This window comes from Ciconia boyciana, chromosome 3 (assembly GCF_034638445.1).
Source record: "Ciconia boyciana chromosome 3, ASM3463844v1, whole genome shotgun sequence".
NCBI classification, from domain to species: Eukaryota; Metazoa; Chordata; class Aves; order Ciconiiformes; family Ciconiidae; genus Ciconia; species Ciconia boyciana.
In genome coordinates this window covers 54,398,125-54,415,768 of record NC_132936.1, presented here as the reverse complement: position 1 = coordinate 54,415,768, position 17,644 = coordinate 54,398,125, and the positions used below count along the sequence as shown (strand labels likewise).

At 41.5% G+C, this 17,644-nt stretch overlaps 1 long non-coding RNA gene across 1 annotated transcript in view; it reads left to right on the top strand.

The window, feature by feature from the left end:
* Positions 1–17,644, top strand: part of LOC140650015 (uncharacterized) — a 67,555-nt gene that overhangs the window by 8,385 nt on the left and 41,526 nt on the right. Inside the window, exon 3 of the long non-coding RNA XR_012041823.1 lies at positions 320–504. This is a non-coding gene — a long non-coding RNA (uncharacterized lncRNA). The remainder of the gene's footprint in view (positions 1–319; positions 505–17,644) is intronic.

The following is a 17,644-nucleotide window of genomic DNA, read 5'->3' as shown; positions in this document are numbered from 1 at the left end:
TGCAAGGAACAATTTATCTTTCATTCTTAGACCCCCATACATCATGGGCACTTTAATTTCTTTTTCTTTACCTCTGTCAGGATTTTTAGATTGCTTTTCATATGGCTATGTTCAGCACTATTTCTTGCAGAACCATTTCCATTTAAATTTTTCATTCATGTACAAAGAAAAATTTCTGAAATGGACTAATAGAGCATCTGACTCATTTAAATGCTTATAAGCCTAATATTGCATTCACATTACTGAAAAATACTGAAATGTTTTTCTTTAAATATGAATTTTATGAAACATAATCATGGGAACTTTTTGTATTCTTAAGCATTGTGAAGTCTGTACATACAAGAACATTTGAGATGCAGTCATGGGTGGTCTGGAAGACTGTGAGCAGCAAGCATGAAGCACCTCCACATGAGTAAGGGCAGGAAAAATTCAAGCCAAAGATGATGGAAAAGCCACAATTATCACTGGATGTGCAGTTGGATTTTCAGTGCCCAAAGAAAACAGGTAACATCATGCTTTTTGAAATCCCCTTCCAGGCTTTGCACATTTGCAACAAAGTGAAATTCAGTTCTTCTACAGGCTGCAACTTCTCTGGTGGTGACAAACAGAAACTCAGGTTCAGGCAGATTCAAAATCGAGCTGCAAATTGGCTTAAGCAGGCAAATTGAGAGCATCCACTCTGTGAAGTTTGTTCTTTATGGAAAACACAATTTGAGTCTTCACTGATATTGATACTAACAATGTCTCAAGGTATAAACACATATTATAGTGCTATCAAACTTTTTGAGCACGGGGTCAGTGGGTTTCTTGGGAGATTTGGATAAGGACAGCTTCTTTCTTCTCTACGAGCTCATCACTCCCCAGATAGAGCAGAGACCAGTCCTTGGAAGGCTTTCATATCTCACCTCTCGTACTTCACACCTCGTATAAAACCTCTTTATAGAGGGTAGGGCACAGGGGGACTCCTGCCCTCCTCCCCTCAGGGTGCAGGACCCTGTTTCCAGCACAAACCCTTCCTCTTCTCCTACTCTCCGCCGCCCCCTTCTCAGGACCTCCAGGTCCACAAGTGACCCTACACATGCAGAAGCTCTATGCTGCTTTGGCACTTGCTTGAGGAGAAAGAGGAACATGGCTGACGGGTGAAGAAGGAGCCAGAAGCTGAGGTGGGTTTGGCTGGACCTGGCCAGTGGAGCAGAGGGGAAGGACACTGTTGTCCCAGACACTCAGCTCTGCAGTAGTGTCACCAAGTTGTAACGCCACTGTCCTTTAGTACCGTTGTCAGCAAGCACAGCTATCCTGCCCCTCACTGTGCTGCTCGTCGTCCCAGGAAAGGAAGCTTTCTTTGTTCTGTACCATCAGGTTGTGCTTCAGAGCAGATAATTGTATCTCAAAAAGGCATTGCATATGATTAGAAGAAGCCAGGCTGTCTGAAAGGTTTCAGAGGGCAGGTTTTGGCACCACAGCACCTGAGACTGGGAAATGATTGTATTATCTGGCTGTTTCTCCTCAGAGATACAAACTGCGTCCAGCTGCCCAGCCAACAAAAGGGTAAAAAGAGGAGGAAGGCTGACCACACCTTTCTCCAAGCTGTGGGTTCCCTTTATCTTTTTCTGCTGAGACAAGGCAGGAAACACAATTTAAGTTTGCCTGGGTGTTGATACAGACCGGTGGTACAAGGCTGTGGTCTCCAGCTCATTGCTACGATCAGAGAAGTGCTGGGGACAGGACATTTCACTCACTCTGTAGGAACTGCACATCTCGGGGTGCGTTAGGTGCCCCCCGAGGTGTTTCTAGCGGCACTGTTTGGAAACTCTGGTGGGAGGGACTCCAGCTCGCTGCCCCAGTGGGCGGCCCTGTGCCCATGGGTGGGAGAGCAGGGGCTGGCAAGTAAATTATTAGCAGAGCACAAGGTCCCCGAGGCTCAGAGCAAAAAGTGGGCTTCTCACAAGCTGCATCTTTGGATGTATCAAAATGTATCATAATGTAGTGAGTTGCTTCCCTTCCGATGCCTCAAAACGAAGTCCAGGGCAAATCACCCTGCTTCTTTCTCTTCCTCAAACCTTAATTGGTGGCCCCACAGAGATATCAACAAGTTTGACAAGGGAATGAAAAAATGCAGTGGTTTTATTTTTATATCTGCATTTATTTTCTGTTTGGTTTGAGTTACTTGGAAATCTCTTTATATAAAAATACTTTGCAATGTCATTTTTTTCCTTGGGTGGAATTCGTCTCCAGCTCTGCAGAAATGCTGTACAAATGTTATACTCTCACAGTTGTACTTGAGCAGTTGTCAGTCTTCAGAAAATGTAACAGAATATAAACTAATACAAGCATTCAGACCCGGTATTTCTTAATTTTATTTTTAGTAACTGATGATAGATTGCTGGTTCAATTAGATGCGGAGGAATGCTTCCAAACACAATGTTTTTCACCTTAAATTTTGTACTTCAAAACCCAAATCTGTGTATCTACAAGTACATCTACACACAAATATATCTGCTGTGCATTGACTCACTAATCCATTCATCATACACAACCCTTTACAAATATCACAAACTTGCTGCAGTTAAACAGAGATAAGAGCAACTCTAGTTCTGGTTTTAATTCTGCTTTACTCGGCATGTGTGTTTAGATATGTCAACTGTAGATGAGATTTCTGAAAGGTGTCCTTGGTAAAATCAATACACATTTTAAGTTACTCTTGCACTTCATTAAATGAAGACATGGTTTGGTATTTACTAGATCTTACCCACTGAAGCAGCAGATGTATAGGATCAGGAGAAAATGTGAAAGGTAGTCTTGCACTACTCAAATCACCACTATATTTGCATATTTCTGAACAGAAAATCAAGCCAGCTCTTGTTTCCAAAGACGTTATTGAAAACCTCATTGATGGCTGCACTTGCCATTGCACTCTGCTTTTATTAGTTCTATTAATGATGTTAGGAAGATACATATTGTTCTCTTTCAAGCAGCTTTCACAGGGTTAGTATCTAAAGTGCTTTGTTTTCTGACTAATTTTAATGATAATTGATAACAAAGAATACATGGAAATTGTAGAAATTTGCTTTTCTGAGAACTGTTTTATAACCAGGTCCAACAGCCCTGTGGACCCTGAAGACTAACACCATCCCTCTGTGTTAGTCTTCTTACCTTTTTGCAAATAACAACAACAACAACAACAACAACAATAATAATAATAATGTTTATTAGCGTAGCAGGGCCATCAAAGTAAGGCTTTTCAGGGTGACAGTCAAATGCTGAGTAGTAGGTAGCTCCCCCGAAGCCCAGGGTTTACAGTTAGACAAGACAAACACAGGAATGGGGAAGAGAGCACGGCAGCACAAGCAGAAACAGCCACAAAAGCGTTCCCCTTTTCAGGGGGTGGGAAAGGGGCAGCTTGTCAGGGAGGAGGACACCCCAGGGGAATGGAAGAGTGTTGGGGGGCAGGCTGGGAGGAGGCAGGGAGAGGACAAGGTGCACTGTGAAGCTGGGGAGAAGATCAGCCAGGACCAGAGCAAGCCTCCAATTGGCACAGAGCGAAAAAAGACTTCAAGAAAATCTCTAAAGGTGCAAATGTCCAGCACTTCCCGGTTTGGCTGCTGTTATTCCTGTTAGCTGGCAGCTGCCTTCCTCTTTCTTTGCAGTCCTTCCCCAAAGCCATATGGAAGTAGGATTAAGGTGGGTGGAAAGCACCACCTTTCTCCTCATAACCTCAAAGCCAGGGGATCTCCTCTGAATGGCTCGGGGCCTGGCATTACTGCCACCATCTGTTAACTGCTCCTCTTCTGTATTATGGCCATGGTGGTGTTCTACGGCCTCAGACAAGACGCAGACAAGGTTCACTGTCTGCAAACATAGTTGGAGGCAGCTGGGAGAGCTTGCTGTATCGTCGTGGTGGATGTGACAATGAAAACATCCTCACTCTCTTTTTGTGCATGGGAAACAAACGGGTTAAATGATTTCCCTGAGGTCACACAAAATGTCAGCAGAAAGGGGAGAACAAAACTTCCTTTTCATGAGCTCAGAGCTGTACTTCAAGTTTAAAATCCCTGCAGCTCTGGTACAGGCAGAAGAGAAGGTAAGGAAAGAGGAAAAAAGATTAGTGAAGACAGGACATACTGGCTCACAACGGCTCATACAAAGCACCTTAATCGAAGCTAAGCTTTTACACAGCAGCACTGCAAATGGCATGGAATTCACATCTGAAATGAAAATATTGGCAGAAGTGTAGTCTGGGACTATATTTTATATTCTGTTTTTAGGGTCTGTATCACTGTATCTGAGCACCTCATGATCATCAGTGGATTTTATCCTCACAAAATCATAGTGAGGAAGAAAAGTTTTATCCCCATCTTGGGATGGCAGAATTTAGGCAGATGACTGGTGAAATACCTTATCTTGGGGTCCCCAGGAAGACTGAGGCTGGGTTCAGCTGTAGAGCAAAAGCTTTGTAAGTTTCAATCTATATTCCTAAATCCCTTAAATCACCTTTTCTGAATTGCATTTTTATGAATCTGAAGTCTACTGCAGAGTCTGTGTTTATATTGCTCTCTGAGAGAGAGAGATGTGTGGCTCCTGCTCTCCTGCTGGGTCTTGCTTGGAGAGATTGTTGGGAGCCTTTTCAATAGAATTACGAGGAAAGGCATGGGCCTGCTGCAGGGGTAGGGAGGCTGAGAACAGTGAAATTGAAGGAACAATTTCATTTGTTCACCAACCTCAGGACTATTTGGCCATATGAGTAGCCTTGGGAAGCTGTTCATGTGAGGAGCTGGAGGATGCACACTTGACGCTGAAGGAATGAGTATTGGAAAGGGGAGATTGCAAGAAGCAGCTTCTTAAACTCTTCACTCTGGGCAATGGATCTGATGAGAAGTGGACATGATTGCTCCCAATGACACCCCTGTCACCCCTTTCTCCTGAGCACTGCCCTAGACATCAGCATGACATACTCTCTCTGTGGCTCTAGCAATTGTCCTTGGGAGCCCATGGATCAAGGGACTGATGTAAAGGTTGGGATCCTCTCACAGCTCATTTGGAAGAAATTTCAAGCCTCTCCCATTGATTTACCTTGCCATTCAACCCAATAAAGCATTTTAAGATGCATTCTCTGTATTGGAATGTACTGATTGTTATATGCTCTTGAGATCTTGTTTATTATTGCCTTTTCCTCTCATACTGTGTCATAGAAGAGCTATTCAGTTTGCCTCCTGCCCGTCCCCCCCTCCTTGCCTCAAGAACAAAGCAAATCACTGCATACTGGTCCCGCTGCTTATGCATGCAGTTTTCCTGAGGCCTCAATCAGCACATTTCAAGGCTTAGATTTGCATTTCCCAAGTCAGGGCTCAGAACCCCAGATGGAGTCTAGGTGGTTAGTAATGCGTCCATTAACCTGAAAGAAATTCACATCCCTTCTACATCTATTCTTATACCTAGTTTACAACTGATAGATCTGTAAGAGAGCCTGCAGCTGATACTCATTTGGGCACTGCAGGCTTAGATACCAGCAGAAGTCTCTGATGATCTGGAAAAAGGACAGGATCTTGTATGGACATTAAATAGGCCAGTTATTTGTATTTCCTTACTAATACTTTGAGAATTGTCTGTAGGTCTCAACTTCAATCGTCAATTGCTCAATGACCATGTAGACAAGTATACATTGCGTTTATTGCCACATGGTAAAGAGCAGCCCATCACGCTAAACACTGCAAACTCCATCTGCCTTATCACTGCAGGATCGTGTTGTGTCCTGTTGGATGGTGTCACAACAGAGGCTTTGTTTGTGTAATGCTAGACTTGAGTGTTCAACATAACGAATACTCTCTTATAGCTAGTTTACACAAGGATAGTTGCTGTTTTTCACAATGAGTGTTTTTAAACATATGCCTGTATATAAACAGTCAACATAACCTAGAAGAACTTGAGACTCCCATCTGAATGGTGTATTTGATTCTCATATCCAGGATTTTTTTCTAAGATACTCCATCAAAAAAGTCTTCTCTTGTTCTTTCTTTTTTTTTTTCTATAATTGGAGGAGAATGTTTGTACACTAATTTAATATTCTTCTGCTTAGTGCTTAAATCTTCTCGATGTTATAACTTTTTAATGTTTCTTTTCACCTAGTTTATTAGTCTCTAAAGAGCCTACCAAATTCTCAGTCACATTTCTCTGTTCCATAAAGCACTATCCACCATGTTATACTATTTTGATTTTTTTTCTCTTATCATTGGTCTGTGTGATCCCTGGCAAGAGAATAAACGTGGTAGGTTCTCAGATATTTGGTTCCATCATCAGAGGAGAAAGGCTTTGGTATTAGTTTCTTTTCAGGGTCACAGAATCATGCATAGAAATGACAGCATCTAATCACAACTATCTTCTCTCAGAACAGTAGCTACCTTCAAATAGCAGCTATTCACAACCTTTTCTGCCATTATGAATGGTGTAGTACACTCAAGCGTAATCAGTATTGTTACCACAGAAAGGAATACATAATAATACATTTATATCTCTACACTCAAGAATAAAAACGTGTAGAGGGAAAGGCATAAAGAGGTCACACCAGTGCTTGAATATACCAGCTGCAAAGCAAATGAGCTGGGGAGAGTCAGTGTCTACACTCAGAGTTTTGAGTCTCTAGTTGTGACAGCATTCACAGAAGCTGCTTTACAGATTAGGGAATTGTTTTCAATTAGGCCATTGTTTTCAGCACTGACTGTCTAACCCTGCTAACCTTGGGGTTAGAAACCACAGTGGTAGAATGCCGAGCCTGTATAAGCCTTGTCTGAACTTCATCTTCTACCTCTTTGTGCCTAGTGGAGCTGCAATACAGCTATGAAGAGTCCTGAGGAAGACAAGACTGATACATCCAAGACAAACAAGAAATACAAAGCACCAGTCCTTATGGATATATGGTGTATAATCCTGCAGCATAGCTCTCATTAGCAGCTACTACACTTGAATAGAGATGATTGCAGACTTTGGCAGTAATTATTTTTTATTTGAAAATGAAAGTTTGAAACCAAAATTTTTCCCATGAACATATTGGTTTTGACTTCAGATGGGGAAACTTTCCAGTTCAGGATGAAATTTATGGTCAGAATGAAAGTGAGAGAAAGAGGATGAGGATGGAAATTCATAGTGTTTGGGATGACTCTGTGGTACCAACAAAGACATTTTTGTCAGAGGAGAACCTCACCCTCTGTAGCCTGCAGCATCATAACTTAGGTACTTATCTCAGTGCTGGAAGATTAGATTTCAGCATGCCAAGCTATTGTGGGGAGCCGCCTTCTTTCTCTCAGTCTTTCCTTTTGTATATATCCCACTCTATAATTAATTTGTATTTATAGGTAGAAAAAGACAAATAATTGAAATATAAAAAAGTTTATCAGATGGTAAAACTTGTATCAGTCTGAATAGCAACAATAATTCAATGCTCAGTTTTTACTGAAAATATGCACAAAATTGCCTGTTAGCTATTATTAGTGCTCTGTGAATGGTCAGCATTTGTCAAACTCAATTCAATGTGCACCAATAACCTTCTAAAACTATCCTTTCCATTGTATAGGCTGTTCCTCGATATGCTGTTCTTCATCTGTTTTCTTAACATTTTCTCACAATTTTTTTACTGTTGCTGTCACTAGTTCATATCTTTTGCTGGTACCCATGTTAGGAAGCAAGTATTATCAAGCAGGTCTGCTTAGAGAAGATGAGGTGGCCAGAGGACTGTAGTCTGGTAGGAAAAGCCTTGAGGAAATTGATAAATAACTTCCTGCTTTTTCATCAGTTCTTCACTGCTAGCCTAGGGATCAAGTGGGATTTTAATATCTGATTGTACTAGCAGAAATGAAACCAGTTCCACACAGCCCAGCCCATTATCATCGTATCTTTTATAAGATGCATCCTAAAAGACAACAATCAACTACTGTGTGGGATTTCTTCTCCCTTCTTCTTCCCTAAGGGGCAAGCATACTTTGGAGTGCAATAGAATGCCCAAGATCTAATGAGTAAAATGAATACTTTCTGGGCGGTGAATTTTTACCATGCTAGAAAACCATTTACCTGGACCAAAAAGAGTTTGACTAAAACTGCTAAGTATAAAGTAGGAACAGGAACAAAGTCAACTGAAAATGCTGATAACTGACTGTAGTCTTACCTTATTTGTTCTCTTGCTAAAGCTGAACTAGCAGCCACTGTGGAGTTCTTTTCTGGCCAAAAAAAGTCTGGCGAAGATGAAACTTCAGATACACTGAACAGACTGGGAGGGGATGCTGAAATATGGCTGTGGGTGGAGATGTCTGAGGGGATGTGTGACCATGCAGACAATCTTTACATGTTAAAAAAAATTGCAGTCAAAGAGATAAATATTACCACAAACTTAAAAAAAAAAATAATAGAAGTGCAAGAATGCTCTCAAGCCCCTGGCAGCCAAAAAGACAGGAAATTTTTATTCATATATAGATCTATGTATTTAAAAATGAAAAAAATGTTGCCCTCTGAGGATGACAGCTTAGACATAAACTACAATAGGAGTTGTGGTGTGATTAAAGAAGAGTGCATACCTCTGAGGATAATAAAGAACTGATTCCCTTAAACATTGTGCAAGCTTTAAAATCAGTGTCTGTTCTGGACAGCATCCTAGGAAGCTATCCAGATACAGTAAATCAGGGAGAAGTGGCTGAAATGTCTGGGGACTTTTATTCCTAGTATAATTGTATTTGAAAAAGTTACCCTGAAAGGGTTTGCACAAAAGATAGTGGCAGAAAGATGTAGTTAAAAAAAAAGGAAGTATTTACATTCTTGAGAAAGGATCACAGTCATCCCTGCTTGGAATTATAGGATATGGACCTGCAGCCAAGGGAGTTGCTATTCAGGTGGTACTCTCCACAGCACTCTGATAAGACTTACTTGCAGTACCTGCTCCAGGGAGTATACCTGGTGGGATTATTTTACAGTCCCTCTAAGGGGTTAAAAAGAAATCTGAACGTCAGAAGAGGGAGCTCAGATGCAGTTGAAATGACAGTGGTGAAGATTAATGTTCAACCTCTGCCCTTGACAAGCCTCTAAGGCTTGGCAGTTTCTCACTAGAAGTCTATAAAATGCTTAGGCATGATTGCTACACTTTGGGAAGAGCCAAATTCCTTAATTCTCTGAAGGGAACAAAAATAAAGAAATTGTGTTCATCATATATACTTCACTCCTATGAGAAGGTTACCAAGTTGTTTGTATATTTTATATCAATTCATATTGCTTCCTACAGTTGGCAATAAAACCCTCACCAAAACTTTGGCAAGCAACTAAGAAAATGTTCTGCCAGACACCATTAATACAGATCAATCTGGTTTCCTTTGCATGAACCAGAAGATTACTTTCCTGAGGCAAATCACAAACAGTTTTTTCCTCAAAAGCTTGCTTTTTCAATCCTACTGCATGCCAACAAATCTAGGATAATTCATAGATTCATGGATGTTAAGGCCAGAAGGGATGATTAGATCATCTACTCTGACCTCCTATACATTTCAGACCAGTACATTTCACCCAGTTACCCTTGTACTGTGCTCATTAACTGGTGTTTGGCAAAAGCACTTCCTCAGAAAGTTATTCAGTCTCGATTTGGAGACATCAAGAAAAGAAAATCCACTGCTCCCTTGGCAGTTTCTCCCCACCCCATTAATTAATTACTCTCACAGTGATAAAAAAAAGGGCTTTTCTTCCCAGGTTGAATTTGTTTGGCTTCAGCTTTCAGCCACTGATTCTTGGTACACTTCCCTCCACTAGATTAAAGATCTTAGTATTATCTCCTCATGAAGAAACTTACTCACTGTACCTCTCAATCTTTGATAAACTAAATAGATTTGATTTCTGAAGTTTCTCACTGAAAAACACTTTATCCAGCCCTCAAACAAATTTTGTGGTTATTTTCAGTATCTTCTCCAATTTTAAGATTGTCTATGAACCTTGAATAAACTATGGTTCTCATGAATGCTGAACACAGAGGTAAAACCCATTTCCCTAGTCTTATTCACAGTCCTTCTTTTGACAAAAGGTTGGATAGCTTTATTCAGAGTACTTTCTGACATCATCACAGTGCAAATCAACAGCTATGAGGTAGGCCGGATAGGGGAAACTGGAAATATGACACAATTCTTCAGGTAGGGCCATTGACCAACAGAAGAGATAGTCAAAGAGAAGGTGGATTTCTGCTTTGTGATGTCTCCCAGTCAAGCCTGGAGGCCTTTCTGGAGGACTCACATTGGCTTTGGCATCGCTCATGTGACTCTACAGTGAGTCAGTTTAGAAACCTAAATGTACAGAAAGCTGCCCTGTGTGGGAGAGCAAACAGGTTACTCTCTGCTTCAGTCCCTAAAGTGTGGGCTTACTGTAGGGTCAGATGTATGCCAGAGCTGGTGCACGTGAAGGAGCAGGACTACATCTCCAAGCTGGGCAGCGGAGGAGCGATACACGCATGTCCACTGCTCAAGCACAGCAATTGGATCAGCTCAACTAGGCTGTAAAAATGTTGTTTCAGTGACCGTGACCACTTATTCCAACTTCAGAGTGTTTATGGAATTTCAGTCCAAAGTGTAAGTCATATTTGCAATTCGTTTTTGAAATTTCAACCTCCAGTGATCTAAATGGAACATATGCTAAGGGAATATCTTGAAACTCCTAACAGAGCTAGACTCCTAGCACTTGAAGCACCATTCCAGTTAAACTTGTGGGAAATACTGATTTGAGCCAACTTTTCACAAAGTTCAGACACATCCAGAGCTGAGGTTTACCTTCATGATCATCTCAGCTGCAAAGAATGTACAAAAGCAAGGAAGTTGTTCCATGCAACATTCTCTCAGGCAATAGAGCAAATACAAGAAATTGCCAGATAAAAGAATTTCCCAGTCCTAAGTGCTTATTCCTATTCTCAATCTGCACTTTATTGCTGTTACTGTTCTGTTCATAGGGCTGTGCAATAAACCACGTTAGTGAAACGATCCCATTTATAAAGCAGCAAACAAACTACTGCTTTGTTGAAGGACAGGAGAAAGTGGGAATCTCTTAATGAAACAATTTGATTAACAAAGGAACAGAACAGAACCACCATGGCAACAAAACCAACCTCTGTGGATGCTTAAAAACCAAAAAATCTAACTGAGATTATTTCACAGGCCATTCTGTCAGTATAGCCCTGGAACATGCCACAGATGAAGGGACAGAAAATGTTGTTTGGGGATAGAAGTGAGTTTGGGAGGAAAGTGAGAACTGAAGGACAGCAGGAAACACTTTTGCTAGTTGACAAGCAGTAATGTGGAATGACAACCTGATGTAAATGATCAGAAATAGGTTAGAACCTTAGTAATCAGTAGTTCGTCAACCCTTTTTCTTTTCAAGGTAGACATATTGTGCAAGAAAAACTTATTTATATGCTAGAAAATTATACCTTAATTAGACTAAACTTAAAGGCAGGCAGTCAAATCAGTTTTAGTAATAAACTGCCACTTTCTTCTACAAAGTACCTAGCAAGTTTCCCTGGAGAAGTTTGATTACACAGTAGCAAACGTTCTGACTGACAGTTTCCCCAGCATGGTAAATGGGGATAGCAAAGATACGAGTTCTTTTGTGGGGAGGGGGGGAAGTATAGAGTGCATATGCAGCCCCATTTGCCTTACTTGTTCAAGGGCAGGCCCTTGCCTTTCTTGTTATCTACTTGCTTGCTGCTCTTGACAAATTTCCTTACAACTTACACAAGGAGTTGTAAGTACCTGACATTACCTTGCCTGCTTCAATATATATATAAACACATCGATACATATATACACATATGCATATACATATATATAGATATCATTTTTTTTTGTCTTGGAGCCTGAAACGAGAAACTTTATCGTTTTTTTCTTCATTGAACATGGTCCTTGAATAAATTTCTCACTGCCTATTTTGCTCCATGGTCTTTCTTTGTGGTCTGCTCCTGTAAGAGAGGATATGTCTGGTCTTCAGATGATCAATTATGGGACAATTTTCCTCAGCATGGCCCCTGTGGATCATTCCTCTGTGGTAATAACCCTCATGCTTTATTCCTCCTTTTCTGGGGAATCCTCTAGATCCATGTCAGGCCTCCTGGAATTCCCCAGAATGGAGGAGCACCCTGGTTCCCGTTGCCCCTTGCCATGGTCACTTAGGGTTTCCTCCAGGCTGGTGCATGCCCTCAGCACCTCCTTCATGTCACACCGTCTGCTCAGGGAGACAAAAGGGAATGCTGAGACACTGATGTTTCCAAATGGACCAAAGAGATCACATTACCAAAGGGAGTGGATATGAAGTAGGGTTAAAAAATTGCTTCTGAGGCTTTGAAAATCTCATCTTAGTTACTTGCACTTCCCAGATCCAGAAATTTATTTAGAATGACATTTTGTGGCCGGGCTTAATGTTAAGTGATCCTTTTCTGGTATTAGTTATCAATTGAGAAAAATAGGCTGGTTTTGAGTACAGCTTTTCCCATCCTGTGGTAGATATTTAAGACAAGTTACATGGATTACATCCCAGAAATACCTAACTCATAGCTCTGAATCCTTCATGTACCTTCCCTATGCATCTGGCTTAGTCCATGGTAAAACTTAGGAAAACCTTTGTGCTGCTTTGTGCTACCCTCCACAAGCTAGGAGCTGTCAGGCTGCTGTGTACAGCAGCCGAGTCCCCTGATCACCATCAAATCACTCTGCTTAACCCCGCTTTGTACATCATAGCACCAACAAAGAAGACGACAACACTTGGCTTGTATTTTCTTCCCAGAAGTAGTCACAGAAGCCGAGATCAGTGTGTCTACACCTAAATCACCCATCAACCCTGCCCATTTCCACCTCTGAAGCAGCCGCCTCTCTGGTCTGAGTGACAGTGACAGACTGGGTCACACAATCAGGGAGGCTACTGCGTGCAGGGCATGTGGAGGACAAGGGCTGCCATTCTGGGATGCAGCTTTAATGGGGGTTTTTTGAGCCATGCAATCTCTTTTCCTCTTCATGATATCATGCACTGGGCACAGCTGGGAGAGAGAGCACAGCTCAGTTTGGTCCAGATGCTGAAGGGAGGAAGGGAGCCTGTAGTGGGGCCAGCGACTCGACAGGTGTGTGCTCCTCTGCTCTGTCTGCCTGGTCTCTTCCCTGCCCTCCAGCACCGTGGGAACTTCTGGAGACATCTTTTCTGGCTTCAAGGGATAGGACAGTATGGTGGGAGTTTTAATCCCCGTTTTCCTTCCAGAGGTAACCCCTTCACCTGAAAACTATTTCAATGAAGATTAATAAACTAGATAAAGAAGATTTAAAAAAACCCCTTTTCCTTGTCTGCTCTCCATCTCCTCTGTCTGATATCTGCAGTACCTTGTTAAATTTAACAGCAACTTACAAATTCATGTAAAAATGGAAAATATCTTTATTTGTAGCATTTTGACCCAGATTGATGTAATTATCACTGCTGTAAATCTGGGTAAAGTTTGTTATCTCAACCAAATTGTACAAATTTCAAGACCAAAACTCTTTCTGCTAGTCCAGAATCTGCTTCCTAAACCGATGGGAACTTTATTGGAGTCCATCAAAGTAATGGAATAAATTCTAGAACACTTAAAGTCCCCTTAAAAAGTTCTGACTTCTTTTTTCATAATCAAACAGGTATAATTACGCCTGCCTAAGGTCAGGTGGGTAGAATATATGTCCTGAATTGCAGGTGCAAGTCTTGAAAGCCACAGATTTACTCTGCATCTCCTACCCTTCCTTTTGGGGCAGACACAGAGAAGAAGAGGAAGAGATGTTGTTCTTTTCATCAGCTCTTTTTAATGCAGCTTGATTTAGTGCATATAGAAGTCATTTATAAGCAAGAATGAGCCATTTTGCAGCACTAGAATAATTCCATTGTACTGTATTTCTGAAGAGTAGCAAAGCTCATGGCTATTACTGTTAAATAGATTTGAACAGGAATCATAGGGTATATAAACAGCTCAGTACATAATTCTAAATGAAAATAACATACTAATGTGTGAGTGATTTACACCAACATCAGCTGTCTCTGCGAAAAGTTAGTGTTTGTTCTCATGCTTTCATTTTCCTGGGTGGAAGATTAACTACACATATTTTCTGATTTCTTTCTTGAAGTGGTTTCATATTAGCATAATATTTTTCTTCCCACAATTTCACTCTTACACAGATTAGTAAACTGGAGTACACTGTTTTTTAAATATAGTTCTTATTCATCAAATGTGTTATTCAGACTTCTCATATTCACAGCACACAAGTATAACTGTCGCAAGCACATTCTCCCCTTTGCTGTAAGCAATATTCTTTTTTGTTTTCCTTTAGATAACTATGTAAGGCTGTTGCAATGACAGCATTTCAGTGCTTAGGTACTAACACTTTTCTTATGGGCTGATACTGTGTGTATGAACACTACTAGTGAACCTATGTAAGAGGACTACTGCTATAACCAGGCACAGAATCTGGCCCTAGATAAAGACTGATTTTTGTATGTGCTGTTAGGAGAGCTGTTTTCAAAACTCTGTGAATGACTGAAGGCCAAGTTACGCAAAGATGTTACCATGGGGTAATGAGACACCAATGGATCCAGGTGGCCGTGCATCTTGCCTGTAGCAAACGAAAGCTAATTGCTCAACAGTGAAAAAGAGTGTTCAGAGTTTTGCTCACAGGTTTCTATACTGCAAAGGGTTTTAGACATACTGTGGGTTCGGTGAGCTACTTACGCATTTTATCCACCCACTGTTTAACACTTTTTGGAGTAGAAATGATCTGATGCCACACACCTCACATAAGTGCCCTAATCACTTGCACAGAAGGTCTCACTTTTTTCCCTGCCTTCTCTCTATCCTGATTTATCTGCCCTTTTTTTTTTGCAGAGGGGTCCAGTTTAAATATGGATTAGAAACACTCCCCTCTTTCCTCTGCTCAGCCCCTAAATAGCTGCAGCCCCATGTTTAGGGATCTTCTCCTATAAAAAGAGACATAAGTTTCTTCTCCATTCCTCCCTCCCCTGGGCTAAGATAGACAGTAAACCCCATTTTACTGCACATCATATTTAAAAAGGAGAGAGTGCAGCGTTGTTAATACCAGTCTTCCATGGGCCTTGGATGATGCTCAGGGCTAAGAGTCTATAAAACCCTCGGAAGGGTAGGATTTGAGACAAGTCCATCCCTTGTGAGTTCCTGTTGACTAGATTTGGCAGTTTCTTGCTCTGCTAACGAGTGAACCTGAATCTTCTTATGAGGCAGTTGACTTTCTCCTAAACTAACTTTACCAGTCCTGTGTTCAGAGCCTAATTGTCTTAGGAACTGACATGAGGTATCGCTCTGGTGAGGGTCAATGTGTCTCATCCCTTGGGGGGACCAGCCCTCAGGACTGATGTGAGATGATCTCATTGAGAGCACATGCCGCTATGCTTTGCTTGAGTGTAAACAGGGAAATGAATGCTGATTGTGTGACTTCCCAAGAAACAATAAAAATGTTATTGCAGGGGCAAAAAATAATTTTCCGGTTAACATCCTACTGCTTAGGATCCTTTGCATCCTAAATGCAGAGAGGAGGTGCAGGGACTTTCCTATGACCTTGTGTCCTACTTCCTCCCAAATCTTCTCATGAGCCTTTTCTTCATGGCCAAAGGTTTCTGTGAAGCTTACTGTTGCAGAAGAAGTCCAATTATGACTATTTTAGAGATGTTATTAACATCAGCATAATTTGATAGATCAGGATGCCAAGTCAGAGGGATGGAGTTATTAAATGTATGGAGGAGTACAAGGTTTTGGCAGGAGAGGGCAGGATAGAAACTATAACACAATTTGAGCTGAGTTTGTAGGGTAAACAGGATTGGCAGAAGAGTTATAATTAGTCTGGAAAATGGAATTAATTTCTAAGGTTTGGTTACGGAGAGTTTTCCAGCTGTTTAGTGTTAATAGAAATAATGATGTGGGAAAATAGTAAAGACTTTAAACTGGAAATGTCAAGACCTTCAGTACTTATTTCAGTGCTGGCATAGACATTAATAAATAACAGATTTACTTTAGTTCTGTTTTTTGAGAGCACAACAGCCATTTGAGTCTCTTAAATGCTTTCCCTTTAATGAGCACCCAGGTGTCCAAAGCGTTACAGGAGCACGTTGCCTTAGCCATGCTACTGGATATGAACCAGGAAGTCTCAGGATGTCAACAGGCTTGCCTCCACTTTCACAAATATTTAAAAACCAGTCATCACTTCCCCTGCCCGCAAATGGCAAAAGAACATTTTTATCCGAGATCACACTGCTGTTTTCAGAAATCTGTCCTGAAGTATCAGGAGATTTAATCCTTGTTGTTCCCTTAAAGGAGCTCCAAGAGTCAGTTAAGCCCATATTTTCTGTTCCAAATGAAGGGAGATGAAAAGCTGCTTAGAAGTTCAAATGACTGGGGGAGGCTCTGGGGAGTCTTTGCTGGGGTGTGTCTGTGGGAATAACAGCTCGTCTGGAGAAGCAAGAGGCAGCAAGGCATGGGAGACAGCTAAGGTGAGGGGGAGCGGGGCAAATATGAGCACTTTGGGTAAGGCTCTGGCTAAAAGCGTGGGGATACAGTGCCATCATGTTCTGATCTGGCAGATTTTCCATGCTGAGGGAAACGAAGCATTGTGAATTTCTTCTAAACAAGGTTGCATCAAAGAAAACCCCAGTTCATCAACAGTTTGTCTTCCCACCTGGAAACACCTACAAATAGCTAGACCCTTGGATCAAAGGCGTAGTATTAGTGTCAAAACCTTTGAAAATGGTGACCTGAATCTAGACAGACCATTTTTTTAACAGATCTGTTTTGGATCTAAGCTGCTGCAAATGATTGGTCACCAAGCATGTTATTATCAAGTGGCTTTTTTTTGTGACTAACTGTTTTGGGACTTTCCTAAATAACCGTTGTCAGAATGGCAAAACTCACTAGGACCTTTGACACCTGCTCATGAGCCAAGGTGCAGGCAGTCTTTTGAAGGCCACGGTTCTACCTTCAGCCAAGGTCTGTAGCATTTTGCTCACTCCTGCTGAAATGTGAGTCATGCTTCTTACTCTTCCTCCTACCCTCATCATTTTTCTTTCTGCCTTTCTTAGTTCCTGCCATATCAAACTATATATTTTTGATAGGTTAGTTTTCAGCACAATTAGGTCAACTCCCAGAAAGGACCAGTGGGCACCAAAGCCAGCACAAGGAAAGGGACAGGAGTCTGTGCCTGGCTGTAAGGTTGGGACATACCCTCCCTTTTTCAGCTGTTGATGAGTGATGATGTCTGCTCACCCTGTGCAATGCAACTGTATGTGAAAATACAAATACACTTCTTCCAGTTAGGTATAAAGGGAGGAGTAATCCTTATCTAGCAGCTGCTCAAGCTGTACCCATGGTAAACAGGAGAGTTTACTTTGGGTTTGCTTCATGTCTTCTACTGTCGCTACATCTGTATTTCCACAAGTAAATACTAATGAGCTCAGAAGGAGCTCTCACACCTCACTTGTTGCAAGCTGGACAGCTGACTAACAGCCGATTCATACAATGTGAGCAGGTGGAGGTGCACGCAATGCTGCATCAGACCCGCTGGGAAGGCACGATGCTGCCAGCATCCGTGTTCCAGTGAGGGCTGGACAGCGGCTGCTC